Raw genomic sequence first — 26,936 nt, 5'->3', positions numbered from 1 at the left:
GTAACCCTGGGCAGATCAAAGTTTCTTCATCTGCAAAATGGGGGTGACGATAGCACCTACCTCGCAGGGTTGGTGGAATGGTGACATTATATAATATATGTCAAGTGCTATAGAAACCTTAAAGTGCTATAAAAGTATTGCATGTTGCTGCTGCTGCTGTCGTCTGTAACATGGGAGTTATAATAACACCTACCTCACAGCTCTAGAGCCTATGCTTCTGTAAATTGTCTTTGCCTTTTTCACCTGTGACCAAGCCCCACCTTATACCCTTAGCCCGGTTCCTGGCTCCAGTCTTCATCCCCTGTTCCTGAATCACAGCCTTAGTTCTTAACCAGAGACTGGGATTAGGGTTAGACTGTTCTCATATTGCACCGGTCCTTCCAAGGATGGGAGTCCTGACTTTCATCCCCAAGGCTAGACCCCTGCTTCTTTCTACCAGATCTCCCTGGGTCCTTCCTATGGGTCTCACTAACCTCTAGCCTGTAGCACTTCACTGTGCCCAGCCCTCCCCTGCCCATAAGCTTGTTCTTCTACCTATTTCTAACTTCCATTCCCCTCTGACATCATCTGCTTGTCTATTTAAACATCCTCTCAGAGCCTGCTGTTGGGGGTCACCCCCCATTGCCTGCCCTGCCCCAAGGGTCAGGCTGATCTCTGAGTCCTAAGCATCCCCAAGGTGGCACATCTTGATGCCACGCAGAGCCCTGAATGTGACAGCTGCCCACCATTTCAAAGTTAACATTTCCTAATGTTTCCAGCAAGAATTATAGCCCATCAGTTCCTGTCATTGGAAAATTGTTACTTCCAATTTCTCTCAACCAGCTTGGATAGGACCACAGTGCCATCATCTGGTAAGCCATAGCTGTTGCTACCACATTTTTTTAATCCTTTCAAAGTCAGTCCTAGCTCTCCTTTAGAAATCAGCCTCAGGCGTGTGCTTTGTGAAAATTGTAGTTTGACTTCCACTGGCAAGTACAAGCATTCAAATATATGAACAAGAACATAAGAAAAGAAAATAAGAAAAATGACCATGTAAAGAGAAGCCAGCAAAAAATAACAAAGGATTGTAAATGACTGGATTATAACAACAGCCTCCTAATTAGTCTCCCTGTTCCTAGCTTGTCCTCTGGCCAATCTTTCCTCATGCAGTTGCCAAGATAATCATCTAAGGGCACAGGGCTGACCACATTACTACCCTGCTCAAGAAGCTTCACTGACTCCCTGTTACTCCTAAGATACAACTTCTGCAGATTAGCATTTAAACCTCTTTGTGACCAGGCTCCAAATTCCCTTTCCAGATTTATTTCAAATGACACCCTTTCATGAACTTTACATTCATTCCACACTGGCTTATCTTCTGGTTCCCAAATTTGACATGCCATCCCCTTTCTCTGTGTCTTTGTATAGGCTTCCCTACCACCTCCAGCCCCGTTGCAATATCCTCCTTTCTCCTCCCTGCCCCTTAGAATACTCAGCTCTTTCATGACTCAGCTCAGGTGCCACACCTTAAGGGAAGCCTTACAGGACTCCCCGTCACGGTTAAGGCTCTCCCTCCACAGGTTTCTTTCTCCCTCCCCCTTCTAAGCCTCAGTATCTTCCTCTGTAAAATGAAGGGGTTTGATTTCATGATCTTTAAGTCCCTTCCAACTATCTATGATTTCAAGAACTTCCAGATAATCAAAATTACTGAGGGCTCTACTTCTCTGCTAGGATTTACTTATCTTTATGAATGCTATGTACCCAACTACCCACCCAGAAGACTAAACTCCTGGAGGGCAGGATTTTGGTTTTGTCTTTGTATCCCATCCCCAGCACTTAGAACAACCTTTGAAAATGTTGTTGTTCTTCTGTGTTCAACTCTCCGTGACCCCATTTGGGGTTTTCTTGGTACAAATACTGGAGTGGTTTGCCATTTCCTTCTCTAAATCATTTTACAGATGAGGAAATTGAGGCAAACAGGGTGACGTGACTTGCCCAGGGTTTAGTATCTGAGGCCATATTTGAACTCAGGAAGATAAGTCTTCTTGACTCCAGGCCCAGTGCTCTATCTACTTTGCCACCCATAGGTGCTTAATAAGTACTTGTTGAATGAAGTGAATTAGTAACTCATATGAGTTTGGTCCCTGTAAGAGCATTCATGAGAGGCCCCTTAATTATTTGAATTGAAATGTAATCAAGGGAATTCATTATAAGCTGTGAAAAATTTAAAAAAAAAACCTTTCCTTGTATGGGACCATAGAACTTGAGCCTGGTAGGTACCTTGGCGAGCACCCAGTTTAGTCCCATCCTTCCCTAGGGATTTACTGTAATCACTGTAGAGAGAGTTTGCATTATTAATGCTGGGTTCTGATCTTCCCTTTAGCGCTGACCTTGAGTAAGTCATTAAACTCCAACTCTCAGCTTCCTCATCTGTAAAATGAGGTCAGCTAGAGTCGGTGCTGATCTGAGTTTAAAAATAACCAAAGAGGCTATGTTTCAATTTTTGTATTTCATATTTCTAACCCCCTCATTTTACAGAGGAAGAAACTGAGGCTTAGAAGGGAGGGAGGAGAAAGAAACTTGTGGAGGGAGAGCCTTAACAGTGAGGGGAAGTCCTGTAAGGCTTCCCTTAAGGTGTGGCACCTGAGCTGAGTCATGAAAGAGCTGAGTATTCTAAGAGGCAGGGAGGAGAAAGGAGGATATTGCAATGGGGCTGGAGGTGGTAGGGAAGCCTGTACAAAGTTCATTTTTCAATGAAGGCACTTTTCAGCTGAGGCATGGAGAGGTGATGTGACTTAACCACAGTCATACGGTCAGTGGGGGTCAGATGTGGGATTCAAACCAGGCCCTCCCTTAGGTCTTACTTAGACTAATAATCATTTGATTATTCTTTACAATAGCTGTACAAACAGAATCCTAATTAATTCTGTCCTGTCCCCAAATTATCAAATATTACATCTTAGATCATGTTAATCTATAAATCATCAGTCTTGTCTGATGAGGCCAGTTCTCTTTCTTGCCTGGGAATCTGGAAGTTTAAATCCATTTTCTGACACCTAGTGCCTAAGTGACTTTGGGCTTTACCTAGTAATTCCACCTTTCAGTGCCCCCCACCCAGGCAACCCTCTGAAAACACACATTGTAGAAAAGATAGAGACCTACATAAGCAGAGGGAGTTCTCAACATGGATTAAATAACAGAAAGTCAAAAAATAAAATAAAATCATACCCCCTTGCATCTGCCTACATTTCTTTCATTTTGTATATTTAGCATCAAAATTCTATTTTATCCTTTACAAAAATAAAAATCTTGGTATTATTCCAGGCACATTGGACTACATACTATTTACATACTTTAGGGTTCATGTATCACGTCTTCTAAATAGAAAGCTCTCTTTTTCCCTCCCACCTCCAGTCAACTGCCAATGAATCAAACCATTTAATGCTGTTTTTCATAAATGGAAAAACCAGAATGATTCAAGTCTGTTTCATGAGGGTAATATTTTCCACACACTCAAAAAAAAAGAAGTTACAGTTGTGAGGCTTCCTTGCATTATTATTAAAAACAGAAATCCACTAAGCAGGGCATAGATGAACTGAAACTATGACATGGATTTTGGGTAAAGTAAATGGGGAAAAGTAGCTCTGCAGGGACTTTGTAACCAAGGCCTCCGTATCAAAGGCAGAGTGTTTATTTTGTAGCACACTGACACATGAGGTTTTAATGCGGAGAAACATTTAAAAATGGAAAGTAAGTTCTTGGGTCAGGACAAACACATCAAACGTGAAATCAAAACCACCTCAGTGTTCCCCCACTCAGCAGGGTGAGCTCTGCTTTCTAACTGGACACTAGTCTTTCAAAAGGCTTGCCTGCACAGAATAAAAATCCCAGATTTCAGTGCAGAAAAGGTCTTTGCATCTTCCTTTTGCATCAGAAGCTTGTTTGGTATTGCCAAACTTATGTGCAAAGTTTAGGAAATAACACACTCGTGACTGACAAGAAGAAGGGTCAAAATAGTCTTTACCTCCAAACAAAGGTAATTCAGGGGCAGCTAGGTGGCACAGTGGATACAGCACCAGCCCTGGAGTCAAGAGGACCAGAGTTCAAACCTAGCCTCAGACACAGACACTAGCCGTTGTGACCCTGGGCAAGTCACTTAACCCCAATTACCTCACATAATAATAATTCATATTTCTAAGATGTGCTGGGTGCCATCCTTCCAACAACTCAGGGGGGTAGGTGGTTACAGGTGTAGCACCCCCTCTGGCACACTCCCCTAGAGGGCTTCTAATACTCTCACAAGTGCCAAAGTAACCTATGGGTGACTCATGATAGCTCATGAGCCTCCGCTGGTGTGGTTCTCATTAGTACTCAGCCAGTAGGCATAAGTAGCTCTTAGGAAAGGCATTTACTAAGGTAGAATAATAAGAGCAACAGCTGTAAAATCTTCTGCTCACAAATTTGGGCATTCTCTCACATGCAGCATGAGTGAGAATAGAAAGCCAGAAAATGAAGTAAAGTATAAGTGAGGTACACTTATAGGAAATGCATGTGACCAAGACAACTCACAACTCCAGAACCTCAGGGCATCCATGTCCTTTTTCTATGTGTAGAGTTCTCACAAAGCATCTTTGCTGAGTGGGTCCCCTATCTGGGCTTCTAAGAGGCACTTTTCTTCAGAATGATTTTCCATTCCTGGGGTTATTTCTCTTTCAAATCCATGGCACCTTTCTGCTGCCAGAAGTCCCACTCCTCAAAGCTGCTTCCAGCCTCCAGTGACTGCTTTAATAGCTTAAAATGGTACTAAGACTTTTGGGATGCCCTATGTAAGAGGTCCTAGGAAGTATGTAGGTACAGCCCTGTAAGTATACTAGATGTGATAACCTGCAAGGTTAACCACATACCAAAAGGATAAATGAATAATGATAGAGCACCAGAGGAGTCAGAGAAGGAATAGTCAGGCAGAAGGAGGAGAACCAGGAGGGAGCAGCACCATAGAAGTCAAGGAGTGAAAGAGTAGACAAAAAGAATGTCAAGGGGCAGCTAGGTAGCACAGTGGATAGAGTATCAGCCCTGGAATCAGGAAGACCTGAGTTCAAACCCAGCCTCAGAAACAGACACTAACTGTGTGACCCTGGGCAAGTCACTTAACCCCAATTACCTCACATAATAATAATTCATATTTCCAAAATTTACTAACATATCAAAGATAATTGAGGGGCAGCTAGGTGGCACAGTGGATAGAGCACCAGCCCTGGAGTCAAGAGGACCTGCGTTCAAACCTAGCCTCAAACACTTGACACTTACCAGCTGTGTGACCCTGGGCAAGTCACTTAACCTGGATTGCCTGGCAAAAACAAAACAAAAAGAATGTCCAAAGTTACAGAGAGGTCAAGAGAGTGATGCCTGAGGGAAAAATCATCAGATTTAGCTGTTAAAATGTCATTCATATACTTTAAGAAAACAGCCCAGGGGATAGAGGAAGAAAGCCTGATCTAGGGCAGTGGCCAAGTGCAGAGACAAGAGCTGAGTGGTTGAAATATGCAGAAATAATATATGATGAATTACTAAATGAGTGAACAGCACAGGAGTTCCTAGAAGGGAGAAATCATCAGGGGTTTAAGGGTCAGGAAATGATTCACAATGAAGATAGCAGTTGAGGTGAGTCTTGCTAGATGGGTCCATAGATTGGACCACAAGGGAGGTACTCATATTTGAATGTGGGCATCTCTGGTGTTATGGGGATTCACTTCAAATCAAATAAAGAAATAACCCTGGGATAACTTCACCCAGCAAGATCTGTGAGTGATGCCCAAGTTCCCCTTCCTGATCTTTTAATTAGCTCCTCCAAGTTCCTAGGATTCAACAAAGTTTATGGGTCTGCACTCCTAACACTATAGCTCACAAGCCTCTGTCAATGGTTTTTTTTTTTTTGCCTTTACTATTCAGTCAATAGAAACAATGAACTCAAAGCAAAGGCATTTACCAAGATGGCATGCTAAAAGCAGACAACTCATGTCTCATAGCTCCCTATGAAGAACTGTCTCCTCTCAAACCTTTCTTGGGCAGGAATTAAGTGGATATGTTTCAAAGGTCAAGAATGTCTGCTCCAGGAAAAGTAAGAACAAACAGAGAGGTGGGTGTCAAATACCTTACACATAATAGATATTTAATAATTCTTGTTGGATTTAATTACTTCAAATGTCACTAAGAGTCATTAAGCAGAGGACTTATAGGTGATGTCAATTAATCTGAAAGCAAGAATTTGTTAACAAAAACCTAGCCAATCAATGTTCAGAAAATTCTGGCACCTGATAATTACCCATAAAAAGACCATCAATTTTAGAACTGAAAGAGAATGAGAAAGATCATCTAGTCCAAGCCACTGCCAAGTCCTTACCTCATTACAAGATGGCAGAACCTTAGCATTGCAAGGGACCTCAGAAGTCTAGCCCAACTCTTATTTGTTTTTTTTTTAATTTTTTTTATTTTATTTTATTTTATTTTTAGGCAATTGGGGTCAAGTGACTTGCTCAGGGTCACACAGCTAGTAAGTGTCAAGTGTTTGGTCTGAGGCCGGATTTGAACTCAGCACCTCCTGACTCCAGGCTCAGTGCTCTATCCACTGTGCCATCCAGCTGCCCCTCCAACTTTATTTGAATAAGGATTGCCCCCGATCATATCTGAAAAGTGAGTGTCCAGATGCTGCTTGGTGACCCTCAGGGAAAGAGAACCCCCCACCTTTTCTTTCATTTCTAGACAATGCCAATTGTTAGGATGAGCCTAGAGTTGCCTCTCTATAATTACCACCCATTCCTATCCAGAGCCAAAGAAAACAAGTCTGCCCTTTTTCCATATGATAGCCTTTCAAATACTTGAAGACAACTATCAAAGAATTTTGAGAACGGGAAGAATATTGAGTCTGGGATCGGGGGATCTGAGTTCAGGTCCCTCCTCTGATGCCTACTACCTGAATGACTTTGGGCAAGTTTCTCAACCTCTCTGGCCTCAGTTTCCTCCAGCATTAAATGAAGGGGTTGGACTCAATGACCTTTGGGTCTAAATCTATGATCATGTGAGTTCAGCCATCCATCAGCGCTTCACTGCTTAATTCTGTGCTGGGATTTATGCTAAGTCCTCTGGAAACAAAGAAAGGCAAAAACAGTACCTGCCCTCAAGAAGCTAACAGTCTATGCTGTGAAGGTAGAAATGGTGAGATTTGACAATGGATTGGATGTGTAGCGTGAGAGAGTGAGGAATGAAGTGTGATACCCAGCTGATAAGCCTGGGTGACTGGGAGGATGATGGTGTCTTCAAAAATCACAGAAAAGTTATAAAGAGGGAAGGGTTTGAGGGAAAAGATAATGAGTTCTGCTTTGGATATGTTGAGTTGAAGGTTCCTATGGGACGTCTAGTTTGAGATGTCCAAGAAGCAATCAGCGATGCAAGACAAAAGCTCAGGAGAGAGACCAGGGCTGGGTAGATCTGGGAATCATCTGAATAGAGGTAATAATTTAGCCGATGAGGACTGATGAAATCACCAAATGAGATAGGATAGAGGGAAAAGAGAAGATGGCCCAGGACAGAGCCTTGGGGGACATCCAGAGTTAGTGGGCACATATATTATTCATCATTATAGCATCTACATACATGACACATATATGTGGGAGCTATTATTTATTCAGTCTACAGAAGATGAGATACAGTGGGAAGAGTTCAAGATTTGAACTTGGGTCCAAATCCCACTTTCTACCTTTGAGACCTTGACCTCTCTGGGCCTCAGTTTTGTCATCAGTAAAAAGGGAGCATTGGACTTGATAGTCTTCAAGGTCCCTTCCAGCTCTAAATCTATGAAACTTTGATCTCATCTGAGGAATCTTAGAAAAGTAATATAATCTCTTTAAATGCCTATTTTGTCCTTTGGAAGACCTCCAAGATTCCTTCCAGCCCTCAACCCATGGTGTAATGGATAGGCCCTCCTTGGAGTCAAATACACCTGAGCTCAAATCCTGCTTTAGACACTGACTAGCTGTGCAATCCGGTACAAATAAACTTCTCTTAACTTCAGTTTTCTCATCTGTAAAGGAACTTGGGTTTGATGATCTCCAAGGTTTCACCCAGCTCTAATTCTGTGACCCTGTTAGTCTCCAAGAATCTGTTTGCTTCTTTGTAGGGTCATCTATGGATTTCCAGATCCCCTTACAAAAACTCATCCAGGAGTCGACAGAGAATAGGGGAGGAATCACTGATCTAGTTCATGTCTCTCATGATCCCCCTCAATGCACAGCAGAAGCAGATATAGATGGTGGAATCCGAATAGATCTGCATTGAGTCCTGAGAGCCAAACCTTACTATTTGTTGTATGTGGCATTGAGGGGGATCATTCAGAGCGATTTTTTGAAAAATAAACATTTTCAAAAATAGATAAATAAATAAATAAAAAGAAAAAATAAACATTTTCTCTTTTGCTACCCTTCCTAAGTTAATGTGAACAACTGAAATTTGGAAGGAATGAAGTATTTCAGAGCCTGAGGCCTCTGGAAAATATTTACTGCCTTTACTTGGTAGATTTTTTAACCTTTCCCTAGGGATGGACTTTGCCTATTTTTTTAACAAGCCCTCTTGAGTTGAGCTGAGATGTAATAAATACTGCCATTGTGACCCAAAGGCCAAACAGGCTAAGCCGGATTGAGTCGCCTCCTTCCCCAAGCAATTTCCAAAGAAAAGTCTTCTGATTCCATTGGAAAATACATCATCAGCAATGGTCACCCGTCTCCTCTCTCTTCTTGCTTGGGAACATGCCATGGTAATAGGACCTGAGAAAGCTTTTGTAAAAACTCGGCTTGCCCAGAGGACTTTTGTGCTGGCAGCTGGAGTATGACCTGTTTTCACCAGGAGATCAGCATCCCTGCTCAATTACTAGCCCTTCGATCTTCTCTTCGGTACACCTAAGCCTTTTGTCAGTGTGCTCAAATCAATCAATCCATCAATCTACAAGCATCTAAGTGTTTACTGTGTGCTAGGCACTGGAGATACAAATACAAAAGTGAGGCAATCTTTAAGGACCTTACATTCTACTGAAGGGATACAATATGTTCACAGATAAGTACCTCCATCAATCAATGCAATCAATAGGCATTTATTAACTACCTACCACGTGCCAGGCACTGGGCTAAGGCTAGAGATACAAAGAAAAAGCTGTCTTTAAAGCATTTACCTTCTGATGAACATTAGGGGGTAGAGGTGGAAGAGGGTGATATGTAGGTGTGTTTGTGTATATATGTACATATTAATCATTCAGTCAATCAACAAGTATTTATTAAGACCTATTGTATACCAGGCACTGGGTATACAAAGACACAAGAATGACGCAATCTCTACTCTCGAGGTGCTCATGGATGAAAGGTGAAATTCACAATAATAGGGGGAAAGGACAGGGGAGGCTAGGGATGTTGATGTGACCCTTAAGATAAGCTTCCTGAGACCAGATTCCAACATGCAGAAAGTGAATAAGTGGAGTATTTCAGGCTTGAGGGACAGTTTGTGCAAAGTCATAGAGGCAAGAGATTAATGTCATGCCTAGGGAGCCACAAGTAGACCAGAGTTTCATTTTTGCTTTTGTGGAGTGTAGAATATATCAGGGGGAGTGATGTCCAATAAGACTTGAAAGCGAGACTGTGAAGACTTCTAAATGCCCAACAGAGTTTACATATTCTCCAGTTTGATCCTCAGTTGTATCTTAACCCACACTCAACAAACCTGGAGTACTGAATACTGCTCCCAAGTCTCAGATTCAGAGAACTGAGGGATGGGGACAGACTTCAAGTGGTGATGCATATGGGTGCACAGTTACCAATAAAATCCTCACCACCATCCTCCTCTTCAGTATTTATCAAGTCTCTAATGTGTGCACTACACTTAAGGGATCCAACAAGCATTTTAGGCACCTACTATGTGCAAAGTGCTAGAGATGCAAAGATAAGAATGAGAAAGCCCCTCACCTCAAAGAGTATATATTTTACTAGTCCATGAAGCATAGAGGAAAGAGGAGAAGGTGTAACTGTCTCCTCATTTTATTTTTCTGGCTTTATTTTTCCTCATTTACTTCTTCCACCTTCTCCTTTCTCCAAATTTTCTCCAAAGTCAATGTTCAAGACTGGGAGGCATGAAGTCAGAAACCATGGAGAAATTATTCAGCTCATCTGTCGTCCCCACATGAAGCCCTGGGAAGACTGCTATGGTTAATGTAACCCAGAATTGGAGAACCTTATAGACAAAGTGAGATTCCTTGTTTTATCTGGATAATAAATTCAAGAATAAGATAATTCAACAAGAAGAGCCACTTGGCATCAACCACAAAATGCTTTCTCTCTCTCTGTCTCTCTCTCTCTCTCTCTCTCTGTCTCTCTCTCTGTCTCTCTCTCTCTCTGTCTCTCCCTCTCTCCCCCTCCCTCCTTCCCTCTCTCTCTTTCAGTCTCTTTCCATGTCTGTCTCTCAGTCTCTTTCTGCCTCTCTCTGTCTCTGTCTCTATCTCCACTTCTGTCTGTCTCTGTCTCTCTCTGTCTCTCTTTCTCTCTCTGTCTGTCTCCCTGTCTCTCTCTCTCTCTTTCTCTCTCTCTCTCCCTCCCTCCTTCCCTCTCCCTCTTTCAGTCTCTTTCCATGTCTATCTCTCGGTCTCTTTCTGCTTCTCCCTGTCTCTTTGTCTCTCTCTGTCTCTGTCTGTCTCTGTCTCTCTATCTCCATCTCTATTCCTCTGTCTCTGTCTCTGCCTCTCTCTGTCTCTCTCTCTCTCTCCCTATCTCCCCTCCTCCTCACCATCCCCCACCACAGAACAGTTCTGAAACAGGAGAAAGCCAGACGGCTTCTTGCACTGTCCAGACCCCAAGGACACTGCTTGGTTTGGTTTGTCAGGCTGTCATTTATTGTCTGCATAACCTTGGGCATAGGATCATAGATCTAAAGTTTGAAAGGGGCCTCTGAGATTATTTATTCTAATTCTTCATTTTACAGGTGATAAAATGGAAGCCTGACAAAGTTATTATTAGTCTTATTTACTTTTAAAATGTTGTCTTCACCTGACAACTTATTGTAGCGGATCAGACACTGAAATTGGAGCCAGGAAGACTTGAGTTCAAATCTTGAGTCTTCAACCTGTGTAGTCTTGAACACAACACATCATCTCCGTGGGCCTCAGTTTCCTTATCTGTAAAATGAAGGAGTTGGGCTAGATGACCTCCGAGTCCTCTTCCAGGTCTGAATCTATGATGAAACAATCCTGGATAAAAATGTAGGCTCCCTGAGGACAAAGACTGCCTCACTGGTATACTCGTATCCCCAGTGCATGGCATGTAATTGGTATTTAATACTTATTGATTGATTGTTGATCAGTTGTTGGTGTTCTTGGCTGAGAAATTCCCTGAGTTGAAGGGTAGGGAAGGGCAGAAATTGGAGAAACAATGAGAAGGACCAGTGGTCTGGATCTCTTTTTTGCATCCATCATGACCTCACTTTCTAAATGCTAATGTGTGTGCACATCACTTCCCCGCCCCCTCCCCCCAGTGAAGGTAAATTTCTCAAGAGCAGGAATTCTTCTCTTACCACTAGGTGTCACTATGCCAGGTAGCAAACTAGGCACACCTCACTTCCTCACCTACCAGGAAAGGAACAGAAAGAGAATCTTTCCAAACCGTTCCTCTCTACATACACCCACTAGGGCAAATTCAGAGCAGTGTTTTGTTTGGTTCCATTTCCTCCTCACTCATGTCTATCTCAAAAGCATTTAGGTATTCTCAACTGCAATCATAATAAAAGACTGGCTTCCTTATTCAAAGAGCAGAGAAAACAGTCTGGACTGCATGCCTGTTGGGAGATTTATTGGATTATTAATAAAAAAAAAATAAGAAATCAATAGCTTATTCCCTCCAAGCAGAATCTAGCCACCAAGCTTGAAAAGAGGACTTTCCAGTCAAATATACCTTATGATCTAAAAAACACCGAAAGCTATCACACTTTGGCCATAATTAAAGACACACTCAGTATCATAGAGATCAATCCCTTTTATCTGGGGAAATGAGACTTAACAAAATCACCATTGAATAGAAAGATCGATGTAAAAGGAACAGGAAACTCTGGATTTAAATCTCTGTCAGAAAAGATGGAGTGGGAAGAGGGGAGATGATTTCTCAGCCAACTGAAGCCACAGGAGAGAAAGGAACATCTCTTATCTATCACACTTTTCCTTCCCCCTCTAGTTGCTGCCATACCATCTGCCTATTGTGAACAAGGATGCTGACCACCCAGGAGGAGCTCAGGAACTCCAACCCAATCAGCATTGTGTCTTTATTACTGCTCCCAAATGCTGATGCCACCACTGAGGAGGGTAAGCATGGCTGCCTCTTCTTTCTCCCTTTGACACTCCCAAACATTCCCTTCATTTAAGCTTTTCATGGAATGGCATAATCTCACACAGTTCAGTCCCTCAAAAAAGGTGATATTCCTGCCATCTTTTATTTGGCTGAAAAAAAGAGTAGTACTATAAGCTCAGAATTCTCTGAGAGGGTCCAGATCACTATCCCAGCCTAGGCAGATAGAAGGGGCAGGGGAAGGGGGAAGAGAGAATCTATCTCCAGTCCTTAACATGGTGTATTCCAAGTGGCAGACAATTAATATATGCAGGTGGACACTCAACAGCATCCCAGATCAGGGTTCCTAAGGGCTCTCTATTGATTATTTTCTTTTGCTTTCACTTGGTTCCACAGAATTTCAGAGTTAGGAGGAACCCTCAGAGACCAACTAGTCCAAACCACAACTGAACATTTCTCTGAGAAATGAGCATTCTGCCTTTCCTCAAAGACTTCCAGTGATGGAGTACCCATAATTTCCCGAAGTAAGCCATTTCACTTCTCATCAAGAAGCAAGGTCCTAAACTGAGCTCCTCCCTGAGGGCCTCTTGTCCATCCCCTGGGATGATGTGGGACAATCATAGGAAGGAGGCTCTTGGTGAGGCAGCTATGCCAAGCAATAATCCCTCTTACCCCCAGCACTGGGGGTGGGCTTTCTGGTTTTCCATACAGTTTCATTAGTTGTTATTATTGTTAATAATAATTGCATTCATTCCCCAGGCAGACCCTTTGAAATGGGCAGAGTATCTTCACCAAACTTGTGAAAAATCAACTGTCCAAGGGGAGATGAAGAAAGCATAGCTAGACAGAAATTCACCTGAAAAAAAAGTTCTGAGAGCTTTAATGGACTGCAACTCAATATGAGTCAATAGGTAGCTAAGAAAGCTGATGCAGTAAAGGCTCCATTAACAGAAGCTCAGCTTCCAGGAATGAGGAGGTGATAGACCTCTTGTACCCTGTCCCGGCCAAGGGAAAACTGGAGTATTGTAGTCAATTACAGGCACCACATTTTAAGAAGGCTATTGATAAGCTGGAGAGCATTTTAGAGAAGGGTGCCCAGCATGGTGAAAGGCTTTGAGATGGGGCAGCTAGGAGGCATACTGGAGAGACTGCTGGACCAGGAGTCAGGAAGGCCTGAGTTCAAAACTTGCCTCAGACACTTACTAGCTGTGTGACCCTGGGCCTCTCTGTTTGCTCCGGTTTCTTTAGCTGTGAAATGGGGTTAGTGATATCTACCTCCCATGGTTGTTATGAGGATTAAAAAAACAGATATCTGTAAAGCACTTAGCACAGTGCCTGGTACAGATAAATGCTTATTCCCTTCTCCCGTACAAAGATTGTTGAAAGCACTGGGAAGTATTTGGACAGAAGTGTCTACCCCAACAATGAGAAAATTGGGTAAATTCTCATGTCTTCACCTCTGAGTGGAGTCATGAGGACCAATGAAGGACAACATAAAGCATTTTGCAAGCCTTACAGGACTATAGAAACGTTGTTTATTAATGTTGTTTTTATTATTACTTATTATCATTATTATCTCTTCAACGTTCACCAAGAAGGATCTGGCCAGGGACAGGAAGGATAGAGAAGAAGAAAAACCACAGGAGAAGGTGTCTCATTAGATATTTGTAATTATTCTCATAAAATTATATTAAACTTTATTTCTAAACCTGCAGTTGCCACAGGCCATCTGATGGGCCCTCCTAGGGAGAGGGAGAGCGGGCTCAGCTGGGTCCCTTTGTCCCCAAGCCAACCAGCTCACCAATCTTCCTCTAAGGACCAGGCCAATCTGTCTTCCTAGGAAGGGGGTGGGACTGGCTAGTCGGTCTTCTTAAGAAGGGGGTGATCAGAAGTCTGTTTCTTCTCCTATTTCTTCTGGCTAGTGACAACAGGGGTAAGCCAGAGCCAGCTCCACCCTGGTAGGGGGAGTCAATAGTTAAATTTTCAGTGTGAACATTTACACCTTGGAAATTGGCATTTGCTGTAAATTAGGGCTTAATTTACTATTTGCTGATTGTGTAGACTTAAGATAGTGTTAGTAACACATATTAAACTTAAAAGTGTGTGTGTGTTTTTTTTCTAGAAGGCCTGGTTATTAAACATTTACCAGCACACCCAAGTATGGCTCCATAAATATTGCATGAGCTCAGGGAATGGAGTCATCACTAAACCTGGGGCTGAGGATGAGGATGATGGTAACAATGACTGGCATTTATATCGCTCTTTAAGGTTTACGAAGTACTTAACATCCACGATCTCATTTGAGCCTTACAATCTCCCTGGTGATGAGTTTTCTCTAGGAATTGCTTCTCCCTCTTCCTTCTCTTCCAATGGCCCAGAAGAGTGGGAGCCTCCCGCCTGGATTCCTACCTTCCTGGCCAGCCATGAGATAAGGTACTAGCAGAATTCTAACCTGTAGTTCAGCTGAGCAGTTAAACCCCTATGTTACAGCTTCCTTCTTACCTTTTTCTCCCCGGTAGGAGTTGTGAAGTCTGTGTGGCTTTGTGACCAAGCTGACAAGCCCCAGTGAGTCAAGGAGAGATACTCATCTTGTAATAATTGCACTTCATCTGGTTAGGATTATTGCTAAGGATTTTATTTTCATTACACAGGAATCATTTTTTGATAGATGAATGCATTTAGTACTGAGCAAAGAATTTCCCTACAGTCCCCTTTAAACACCACTCTTCTAAAGTCAGATTGAGGAATTACTTTGTGGGGTTCAGCTTTCCAAGCACATTACCAAGACCTAGAGTCCTAGAATCCTAAGAAACATGGGAGTTAGTCATGACAGCATGGGTTTAGAACTGAAAAGAACCTTTCAGATCATCCAGTTTAACCTCTTATTTTTACAGATGAGGAAACTGAGGCCTCAGGTCACACAGTCTAGTCAATGACAAAGAGAGGATTTAAACCCAATTCTTTATGGAAGTTGAGGGTTTTCAGTGAATGAAGTCGAGAATTCTTTCAGTCTGCTGCTTAATAGGGTTCAGCGTCCTTAGGTTGAAACCCCTGTTAGGAGAAAGGGCTTTTGTTCTGGGAAAATCACAGTAAACACACACCCATTTCTCCCCATCTCACCCCCAAAGAATGACTTGTCACATATGCTTAAAACAAACTGTCCCTGGAACTGGAACTGAACAAGGAAGGCAGCTCTATGAATCAATCAATAAAGGCCTCATAGCCAGTCTGGAGGGGAAGGAGCAGTGATTCATGGGAAGAAATATACCCACTGGCTTTCCAAGCAACAATATGGGGGCTCAAACCGACTGAGAGTCTGCTAGCATCTCATTCAAATGGCTAACGTGAGCTCCCTGTCTTTTACAGGACTGGGAAGGAAAAGCTGCCAAGCCCACTTACCAGTAGGGCTACAAACATTCTGTAGGAGCCCATCTGGAGCCAATCAATCTCGCTGGATTTAAAAACAGCATATGTCCTCAGACGCCAACAGCTCTGGAAAGACTGATAATCTCGGGGTCCTAAACTACGCTATCACAAATCGTCAGCGCGCCAATCGTCCGCTCGTGTAACGCAATACTCTGCCTCCCGCTGCCAACACTTCCTAGGGAGCCCCACCCAGAGTAAGGGTCAGGTCTCCGGGAAATGATTCAGACCTCCATCTGCAAGGATCGCTCTCCAGATGGCCCCATGGCTGGAAGTGACAGAGTGAAGGGAGACGAGAGGTGGGAAGGACCCGGGAGATGACCTGATCTGATCTCCTCGTCTTTGAGAGGAAAAACTGGGGCCAAAGAAAGGTCAGGACTGGCCGAGGTCCCTTGGTGGGTTCTCTTGGGGGATCGATAATGACTGTGACCAGCTAGCCCCAGGCCACACAAATAGGGATGTCAGAGAAGTCTTCCTCAGACGCTGACGGCGTCCCCTTAAAACATCCCTTTCCCCGCCTCATGACTCCCGGTGACGCTGTATTTGGCAGGCTAGCATAGAAAAGAAGACTCTCTGTTTGAGCCCAGAGAGAAAAGTAAGACCAATGGGTAGAGGTTACTACAGAGAGGCATATTTAAAGCGATCGATGAATACAGTTCATTAATCTAGGGCTGAAAGGAACCAACGGGCTCGTCTCGCCCGTCTCCATCATTATACAACTAGGGAAACTGAGTCCCAGGGAAGTGAAGTGACTGAGGTCTAGAGTTAGAAAGGACCTTAGAGGCCATCTAGTCTGACCTCTTCTTTTTACAAATCAAGAGACTGAGGCAGGGAGTTGACTTGCCTGAGATCACGAGGAAGTAAGTAACAGAAGAGAGATTTGAACACAGGTCCTCTGATGCCAAATCCACCATGTCCTCCACTGTATAAGTGGATGAATGTCCTGACAATTACAGCCATCAAAAATGGAATGGCTTGGGCGGCTAGGTGGGGCAGTGGATAGAGCACCGGCCCTGAAGTCAGGAGGACCTGAGTTCAAATCCGGCCTCAGACCAAACACTTGACGCTTACTAGCTGTGTGACCCTGGGCAAGTCACTTAACCCCAGCTGCCTAAAAAAAAAAAATGGAATGGCTGATGGTTGTGAGGACCCTTTTCTTCAGGTCTTCAAGCACACTTAAATACAGTCAAGTCAACAAGCACTTATGAAACACTTGCTGTGTACCAGGCACTGTCTTGAGTGCTGGAAATATAAACACAAGCAAAAAGCCTCTGCCTTCAAGGAGTTTACATTCTAACTGGGGAAAGGGAACCCATAGGAGGGAACTGAAAAAGAGGACGTGGATGAGAAGGTATCTGAGAGGAGACATGGTAGAGCCTGGAGAGGAGAGTTGGGAGTGGAGACAGGAAAGTATTGACATGAACATGGCTGACCTGGGTATTTCCTCAAAATGGAGTTCTGGAAGGAATTCCCCCATCAGAGGAGGTCTCTCAGGGCGAGGAGTCTGTTGGGGCACGAAGAAGTTCAGAGAGGAGAGCAAGGGAGGGTCATTGCCCCAAAGGTATTTATTCTGGGGCTCGTGCACATTGGTGGGTGTACCATCGTGGAGGCATTCATGTTTTAGAGCATTAAATAGAGGCATCTGGGCTATAAACATCAGAGATGCCAATTCTGCCCAGAACAAAGAGAGCCTGGACATTCCCTTTCAGCTGTTCTAAATTTGTGGCTTTTCTTTCCAGAGACCCCCAGCTTCAGGCCTCTCCATGCCCTGGGGGGTTTGGGGGGTACCCCCCCGCGGGGGGGCCCCCCCCCCCCCCCCCCCCCGCTATCCCCACCGTGCTGATGCTGCTAAAATCAAGCAATAAACTCCTCCGGGCAAATCTGGTCAAAAGAGTTATTCGGACACACAAACCAAGCCTACCAAGGAAGCCAATTGCCTGCACATGCTGATGGAGCCATGCCTGCTGCTTGCACAGCACTGAGCTGGGGCTGGGCGAGATGCAGAGATAGTAACAGGAGCTCACTCTTCTCTGCGTGGTTGGAGACTGCTGCTGGAGCTAGATGGGCTTCACAGAGGAATTAGACAGGACGATCAAGGCTGGAAGCAGTGAGCCCTGTCGTCTGGTCCTCTGGTTTGTTCAAAGAAAGGTCATACGGCTTATGGGAATGTGGCCTGAGAGAGCCTGGGGTAGGACCATTCAGACCATGGTAGGAGCAGGGAGCCTTAGACGGTCCTGGTGAGAGACTGCTCCTTGGACTTGACTGGCCCAAAGGGTGGCCCTGCTCATGCTGGGGCTCTTTCACTCCCAGGATCAGGACAGCTCCAGGCGCTTTACCAGGTGGGATGGGGTTGCACTCAGGTAGGATTGATTTCTTACCTCTGAGGGCACAGGATGGAAGGTGCCAATCATCTGGAAATGGGTCATTTCTAATTTAGAAAGTTCCAGGTGCAAAAGAGGAGAGGAAATGTGGCACAGTGGAAAAACGTGGACCCAGAAGCCTGGTACTTTCTACCTGTGTGGCCTTGGTGATATCACATAAATCCACTGGGGCTCAGTTTCCTCATTTGTAAAATGAAGGTCCTGAGCACATGACTTCTAAGAATCCTTCTGACTCTAAATCAAGGAGCCAATGAGCCAAGATGTCTGGGGAGGATTTTTTTTTTTACCTTGGGCAAGTCACTTAACCTAAATGGGCCTGAAGTCAGTAATCTATCCATCAGCCACCTCCAGAGCTTCAACAGGAGACTGGACCAGTCCTGTGCCTGGGCAGGCCATGCTGGGACTGTAGTGAGGGACAGGGCGCCAGTACTGAGGGAGCCCCAAGAGTACTAGGACCAGCGTTCTTGTCAGAGCCAACAAAAGAATCAGAGCTGGCCCGGTGAGTGTCCAGGCGGCCCTAGCACCCTTTGGCTCACAGGGGACGTGTCAGAGGCCAGTGACCCACCTCACCCCTCAATCTACAACGTCCAGTTTGGGTGTCTCAGACGACAGCAAAGGAAAGTGACAACTTCTGGCTGAGGGTCACACAAGTAGAGGAAGGGCGAAGACCCACGGAAGATGAACGCAGAAGGCAGAAATTCTGGAAGAGGTCCTAGGTGCTCCTTCCAGAAGTGTGGCATCAGTGGCACCCAGATTACAGAGAGGACCAGAGCAAGCAGGGCCTGCCGCCCCTCCAAGAGAAGGAGAAGGAGCAGGCTCTGGCCCTGTCGCAAAGCCAAAGTCTAGAAACTTAGGCTGAACGTGTGAATGAACACGAGAACACACCAGTAAAGATGTGACATTAATCATGATCACAGCAGCTGGGATTCACACAGCTCTTTAAAGCTTATGAGGGCAGCCAGGTGGCGCCATAGTGCACAGAGCACCAGGCCTGGAGTCAAGAATACCTGAGTTCAAATCTGCCCTCAGACACTTAGAGCTGTGTGACCCTGGGCAAGTCACTTAATTCTGCCTCAGTTTCCTTATCTGTCAAACGAGACAGAGAAGGAGGTGGATAACCATTCCAATATCTTGCCAAAAAAAAAAAACCCCAAATGAAGTCACGATGAGTCGGATAGGACAGAAAAAATGCCAATAGCAACAAAGTTTGCAAAATATTTTTACAAGTGTTATCTCATTTGATCCTCACAACAACAGCCCTGGGTGTAGGTATTGTTACTATTCTCATTTTACAGATGAGGAAACTGAGGCAAAACAGGGTGAAATGACCTGCCCAGGGTCACACACCAAGTAAGTGTCTAAGGCCGGATTTGAACTCGGCTTTTTCTAACTTGGGATCCAGAACTCTAATGCGTCACCTATGTACCCCAAAAAATGTGGAGGTTAAACCAATTGGCCTCTGAGCCCCCTTCCAAATCTAGATCTATGACTTGACTATTTGCTCTGCCTCTTGTGAGACCTAATTTCCGGATCACTTCATGCCCGTAGGCCTGTTTCTTCGTCTATAAAATGAAGGGATTGGTCTGATGGCCGCCGAGATCGTACCCATCTCTAGACCAGCGATTCTGTGGTCATCCCATTAGTCCTGCCACTTATGACCTGCGTGACCTTGAGCAAGTGCCTTGACCTCTTTGGGCCTCAGTTTCCTTATCTGTAACCTGAATAGATTAGAACAGATGGTCCCCTCCAGCACGAAGATCAGTCAACGCTTCTGCTCTGGGGAGAAAATGCGTCTGATTCTACAAGTGTGACTCACTTTGTCTTTCTTGGTCTCAGTTTCCTCTTCCATGGAATGGGATTAGAGGAGATGGTCTCTAACCTCCCTTTCCAATCTATGCTTTATGCCCCTGTGGTCTCAAAGGTCCTTCTAACTCTTACAGTGGGATATTTCTTATTGTTGTTACTGTTGAGGAGGTGTGTCTGACTCTTCATGTCCCCGTTGGGGGTTTTCTTGGCAGAGATACTGGAGGGGTTTGCCATTTTCTGCTCCAGCTCATTTTACAGATGAGGAAACTGAGGCAAAACAGGGTGAAATGACCTGCCCAGGGTCACACAGCTAGAAAGCATCTGAGGCCAGATTTGGACTCCGGTCTTCCTAACTCCAAGCTGGGAGTTCCATCCACTGTGCCACCTAGCTGCCCCTAGCAGGTAGCTTATCCATGCACAAATAAAGGAGTACATTGGAAATCTGGGTCATAGTATTTGTTCATTTGAATCACAGACAAAGGCCTTGAAAGGATGCTCCCTTCTCTTCCTAAACGTCCTCTTTTCCTCAGGTCCTTCCTCAGCTTGGTAGGCCCCCACACCAGGGCCATTTTGCAAGTGCACACACACACACACACACACACACACACACTGCAGGGCAGGGCCCATCCTTCACCTCCTCTGGAGCTAAAGCCTGGCCTCATTGAAATGCAGCCCTTGCCAGGGCCAGCGCCAGCGTCGGGGCTCCCTTCTGGATCACTAAGAAATTGGTCCGATCTGAAAATGTCAGGCTCTGGTTAGCAATTCCAATGACCAGAGCGGTAATTACGCCTTTCCGTGCGCTGGTGTGTTGCACTGCATCAAACCTGACACAAAAGCCTGCTCTTATAATATCGCCGCATGAAAATAAATGTCGAAAATGATATGAGAATGTACTAGGAAGAGATTAATAACTGTTCTTCCGGGAAGAAAGATGGCTCTTTTCAAAGAGCATATTATTTTTTTCCTTGAAAAAAAGCCCCTCTGATAGCATCTCTCCTTGAGGGGGACTGAATTATATTATCACTCACAAGCCATGATCAGCTCTGTCAGCAGCGGTCCCTGCAGGGTGGACGGCGGGGGCGGGAAGAAGCTGACAATAAAGTGGGGAAAGAATGATGGCCGTCCTGGAAAACCCACTGGAAGGGCCGGCCCGGGAGGCCCAGCTGCCACAGGCTCCCCCTCATCTGATTTTTTCTCCCCAGAGCGGGCTATGAGTCTGCTTATTCTGGGCTCATCAAGAGCCCGGGAACCAGGTTGGGGCAGGAGGGAGGTGGGGGAAGTAGGGAGAAGTAGGATTTTCTAGCCATCTCAGGGTTCCTGAAGAGTGATCCATGAAATGCAGTCACTCCTCATGACAGTAGCTCAGGCAAAAGAATGGATGGAGAGTACGTGTGGGGAAGGGCTAATACTTGAAGCATGTTTTGTGAAGAATCAGGACTTTGGAGTCAAAAAATTGTTGTTGTTCAGTCCTAACTGACTCTTTGTGACCCCAGGCAAAGATAGTGGAGTGGTTTGCTATTTCCTTCTCTAGCTCATTTGACAGATGAGGAAACTGAGGCAAACAGGGAGAAGTGACTTGTCCAGGGTCACCCAGCTAGTAAGTGTCTGAGGCCAGATTTGAACTCAGGAAGATCAGTCTTCCTAACTCCAGGGCTGACACTCTATCCACTGAGCCACCTAGAGAACACCAGATAGAAAATGCTAAGATCTCTTATAATCCTTAGGCATCAGAGTCAGAAACTGTTGTTGTTCAGTCCTAACTGACTCTTTGTGACCCCATTTGGGGTTTTTTAGGCAAAGATACTGGAATGGCTTGCTATTTCCTTCTCCAGCTCATTTTACAGATGGGAAAACTGAGGCCCAGGGTCACCCAGCTAGTAAGTGTCTGAGGCCAGATTTGAACTCAGGTCTTCCTGACTCCATATCCAGCATTCTATTCACTGCACTTGCCTTTAGAGTCAGAAAATCTAGGTTCAAATACTGCCTCTGAAATATAATGCTCGTGTGACCTTGGGTAAATCATTTCATCTCCTTGGCCTCAGTAACCACATTTGTAAAATGAAGACCTCTTCCCATTCCACATCTGTGCTCTTAAATCACTAAATTAATTAACTTGATTAAATCAGATAGTTGGTACAGCGCCTGGAAGAGCTGAGTTCAAATCCCCCTCAGACACGGATTAGCTGTGTGACCCCGGGCAAGTCTGCCGCCTACCTCAGTTTCCATAACTGTAAAATGGGAATAATAGTAGCACTTACCTCCCAGAGTCGTTGTGAAGACCAAATGAGATGGTGATTGTTAAGTACTGAACACAGCGGCTGGCACATAGCAGATACGTTTTACTGATGACGATGATGATGTCACTTTACCACTTTGTGCCTCTGTTTCCCCACCTGTAAAAAGAGAAGGCGGGACTCAATGGGCCCCAACCATCCCTTGCAGATCTAGACCTCTGCTCCTGTGAATCTCACCCCTCTGGAAGCGCATTACAGCCCTGAGTCCTCATCTCTGTCTAACGAGAGGCAAAGAGAGCTAGATTTGGAGTCGGAGAACCTCAGCTGGAACCCCAGTTCTGCCACTTACGAGATCGTAGTTCTAGAGCTGAGGGACCTCAGAGCCAGTCTAGAACAACCCGCCCATTGTATAGATGAGGAAACCAAGTCCCAGTGAGGTGACTTGCCCCTGGTCATGGGGACGGCCAGGATTGATTCCCACGTTCTCTTTCTCCAGATTCCGCACTCTCACAGACGTTGTGCCAAGATGCACCCCCCGTATCCTCCGAGGCAAGCCCCCTCTATAAAGTGAGGGACTACGCCGTCTCTAAGGTCCCCAACAGCTCCTCTGATCTTTCAGGCCTGGGACACCTCATTCCGCTCCATTCTCTACTACTAACTCCTGGTGACATTGGAGGAGGGGATTCCCCTCTTGTTCTCAGCATTCACCTCTGTGAAATAATGAGGGCAACTGTATTTCAAAGACAGCTTTGGGTAAGAGTCTGTGAATTCCAGCTTGTTTTCTAGTGGCATGGAGAGGGCTAAAAACTTAGGGGAATGGCAAAGGGAGGTTCACTTCTCCAAGAGGACCTCGCTTCAGCATCCCTTCTCCGCACCGATAGACGGACTATGGCGAAGCTGGTGCAGACAGGGGTTTAGGATAGACTTTCAGAGAGAGAATGAGGGCTTCAAGGCACAGAGAAGGGTGACAGGGTGGAGCTGGGGAATCTCCTCCAGCATAGGGGGTTTAAAAACGGGCCACGTTCTCATGTTGATTTCCCTGTATTGCTAAAGCAGTCATAGAACTGAGTGTAGTGGGCAGAACACAGGATTAGGAATCAGAGCTCAATAAACTCCGTGGCTCCTATCACTTCCGAGATCAAATATAAAACCCTCTGCTTGTCATTCAAAGCCTCTAGCCTGGCTCTCTGCTATCTTTCCTGTCTTCTAACACCTTACTCCCCCACTACCACTACCACCACCACCACCACCAAACCTCTGCTCTCAGCCATCCAGCATCCCCTTCAGTCTTCCTCAAACGCTCCGTCTCTCAACTCCAGGCATTCTCTCTAGCTGTGTCTCCTGCCTGGAATGCCCTCCCTCCTTATCTCCGCATCCTTCAAGTCTCAGCTAAAATCCCACCTTCCACAGGAAGTGTCTGAGGTCAGGTTTGAACTCAGAAAGATGAGTCTTCCCGATTCAAAGGCCTGTGTTAATCCACTGCGTCACCTCATCTCCTATATTTGTGTGGTAGCAAAAACAAATTCATAGAAAGTAGGTTTCCATTGGTTGAGTAATTGACCAAAAAAGGTAGTATATGAAATGCAATATTTTTGTTTTGCAACTCAGACATGAGATTTTATTGGTGTAGAGAACTCCCAGTAAAAAAACTCCCTCCACCAAAGCAGATCAGCAATTCCTCTGCCACGTAGAGTCACAGAGAGTTGTCTCAGGCTCTGAGAGGTTAAGACGTTATGCCTGGGTTCACACAGGCAGTATGTGTCCAAGGTGGGACTCGAAATGACATCTTCCTGGAGACAAGGGTGGGATTACTAACCACTACTCCATGCTGCCTCTAATGGTCTACAGCATTCGTAGAAATATTGAAGTGATCCAAAGCAAAGAAAATGGAACCCGGAGAACAATATAAATCGAAATTACCATAATGTAAATTGAAAACAACACTAAAAAGGAGAAAAATTCAAATAGGCCAGTGTAAGGCACAATCTCTTTCATATGGGAACAGTTGGGAGGTTAAAAAGGGCCATACCCAGGAGCCTGCTGGTAAATGTTTAACAACTGTCTGGGTGGGGCATAAGGGGGTAACGTACACATGATGCACTTTTATGTTGAATCTGAATTTCTCCATCCCTTTCTTAGACAATCAACAAAATAATAAATCAAGCCCTGATTTGGAGCATTTGCCAATTTCCAAGGTATAAATGTTCACACTGAAAATTTAACAACAGGCTCTTACGGTCAGTTGAAACTAGCTCTGGGACACCCCTGGCCTTACACCAGTGTCAGTTTCCAGAAGACAGATGGTAGAACACATCTCTCTCTTTTCAGCAGAGAAGCGGGGGCCAACGGGAGCTGAATTTGTATTTGCCCTCACTTCATTTGGTCATGTCCATTATTTAGACTTAACTGTTTTTCCTGTTTGTATACAAAGGTTTCTGGGTTGTGTGGGAAGGGAAAGTTCCTAGAGAAGGAGACAGAAAGTGAGAAATGTCAGACGTGCAAATAACAAAAGGTATCACTCTTTTCAAGCACAAGAACAAAAGGTATTCTTTGTAAGCACATGTGCAAATACTAAAAAAAAAAAAAAAAAGCAAAACAGAGCAAAGATTAGCCTTAGGCACATGAAACATTATTCTGGTAGTAGTGTGAAGGGTGAGTTGGAGGGGAAGATGGTGAAAGCAGGAAAACCTATGAGAAGATTATTGCAATATCTAGACAGGCAGGGATGCAGACCCAGGTTAAGGGGGCAGCAGCAGGAGAAGTGAGGAGAAGGATTCCAGAGATATTACAGGGGCAGAATTGACAAGTCTGGAAACCTCAAGTTTACAGACATGAGAGAGAGGCACCTAGGAAACTCCAGGAATGCATAACACTTCAAGGCCACAGATGCTGACAATATAAACAGATTGAACACATGATTTATGTAAATCCATGGGCTTAGATAAAGCCACAATGGATTTTTCAAGCAAATTCAAAAAACATTTATTAAATGGCCTCTCTGTGCAAAACACATAGGCACTTCCGGAAGGAACAAAGGTGAGGGGGAAGATGTTTGGGAGGATTTCTCTAACTTTTCATTCGTTCATTCATTCACTCTGCAATCACTTATTATAATCCTGAACCTGAACCTAAGAAGGACAACACTGCCCCTCTGACCCACCCACCTTCCATCAATCTCTCTCTTTGCATCCTTCAGCAAGATCCTGGGCAGGATGGACAATCGTACTGTCCTAGGAAAGTCTGAATCCAGTCCTGTGGTGAGACACAGGACACAGAATCAAAACACTTCAGTTTAGCCTAGCTCTGTAACTTTGGACAAGGTACAGGATCAGACTTGGAGCGGGGAGGGGCTTTCGAGACCATAGAGGCTTGGGTTCCAATCTTGCCCCTGGTACCTGATCCCTGTGTGATCTTGGGCAAGACTCCTTCACTTTCATAGGCCTCAGAGTCTTTATCTGTAAAATAGATGAAATGGCTTCTGGGGTCCCTTCCAGCTTTAAATATGACTTGTCAATCTGATAGAGTCCCACCCTCATTTCGCAGACAAAAGAACTGAGACCCTGAGATGGGAAGGCACTTGACCAAGGTCACACAGACAGCCTGGTCCTCTGTTTCCAAATTCAGTTTATTGCCTCATTGCATTCAGGCCACCATTTCTGTGGGTACAGAGGTCTTGCCTGCTCCACAGGGTTGCAGACAAGAATCACGGCAGATGAGAAATGTAATGCATGTTTGTTTGTTTGTTTGTTTGTTTTAATTCAGTAAAACACTAAATAAGTGACAATTATAATAATTTTATTATTCTGATAAATGAAATACATTACAATGGAGTCAGATTACTCTGGAATGGCCTGCCTTGGTCCCCTGTTTTTGTTTTTGTTTTTTTCCTAGTTCTTGTTTGTATTTGCTCCTGCATCTGCTAATTCTGAGCTGGCACGTTCAAGGGACAGGCACATGGTTGAACGCCACTATGTGCTCAGCACTGTGAGCGATACAAAGAAGCCTTTAGTCTCTGCCCTCAAGAGTCTTAGAGTCTAGCTGGGGGAGACTCAAAGGATAGCTAACAATACTGTAGTACTTAACAGAGCATCATATGTGATCAACATTTACTAAATGTTTCTTATGTTCCAGGCACCATGCTAGACCCAGATTGGGGCTTCTTACCTTTCTTGTGTCCTGGAACCCTTTGGTGGCCGAGGCACCTATGGAACCCTTCACTGAACAGGGCCTTTCAATAACTGAAGGAAATACCAAATTTCAGTTAGAGGTTGGTGAAAATAAAGTCGTTGGTTTTTTCCCATCTACATGTTCATAGAACTCCTGAAATCTGTCCACAGACCCTTTGGGCACAGGTTCAAGGTTAAGATCCTGGAAAGGAATTCAGAAGCCATCTAGTCCAACCCCTTTTTGCAGATGAAGAAACTGAGGCCCAGAAAGGTCAAAAGTGATTTAACAAAGGTCATACAGATACATTGTTTAATTTGAGCCTGACAATAACCCTGCAAGTTCAGGGCTAAATGTTTTGCAATATAATATAATCCAACAAACATTTATTAAGTGCCTACTGTGTATAAAGCACTCTGCTAGAAATTATAAATAAGAAGGCAAAAATGAAACAATCCATGACCTGAAAGAACTTACACTGCTTAAGGGGATACAAAATGTACAAAGGTGACTAAAAACAGGGTGTCCCAAAGGTCTTAATGCCGTTTTAAGCTTTCAATAGGCATTATTTCACTTTACAGACAAGG

The 26,936-nt window shown here is 44.6% G+C and overlaps 1 pseudogene; it reads left to right on the top strand.

The window, feature by feature from the left end:
• The window catches only part of LOC114042915, a 195,476-nt pseudogene extending 176,828 nt beyond the window's left edge, over window positions 1-18,648 (top strand).
• The last annotated feature ends 8,288 nt before the right edge of the window (window positions 18,649-26,936 follow it).

This window comes from Vombatus ursinus, unplaced genomic scaffold, assembly GCF_900497805.2.
Source record: "Vombatus ursinus unplaced genomic scaffold, bare-nosed wombat genome assembly UNPS02014768.1, whole genome shotgun sequence".
NCBI classification, from domain to species: domain Eukaryota; kingdom Metazoa; phylum Chordata; class Mammalia; order Diprotodontia; family Vombatidae; genus Vombatus; species Vombatus ursinus.
The sequence above is the reverse complement of the archived record's forward strand: the minus strand, read 5'-3'. Positions and strand labels throughout refer to the sequence as shown.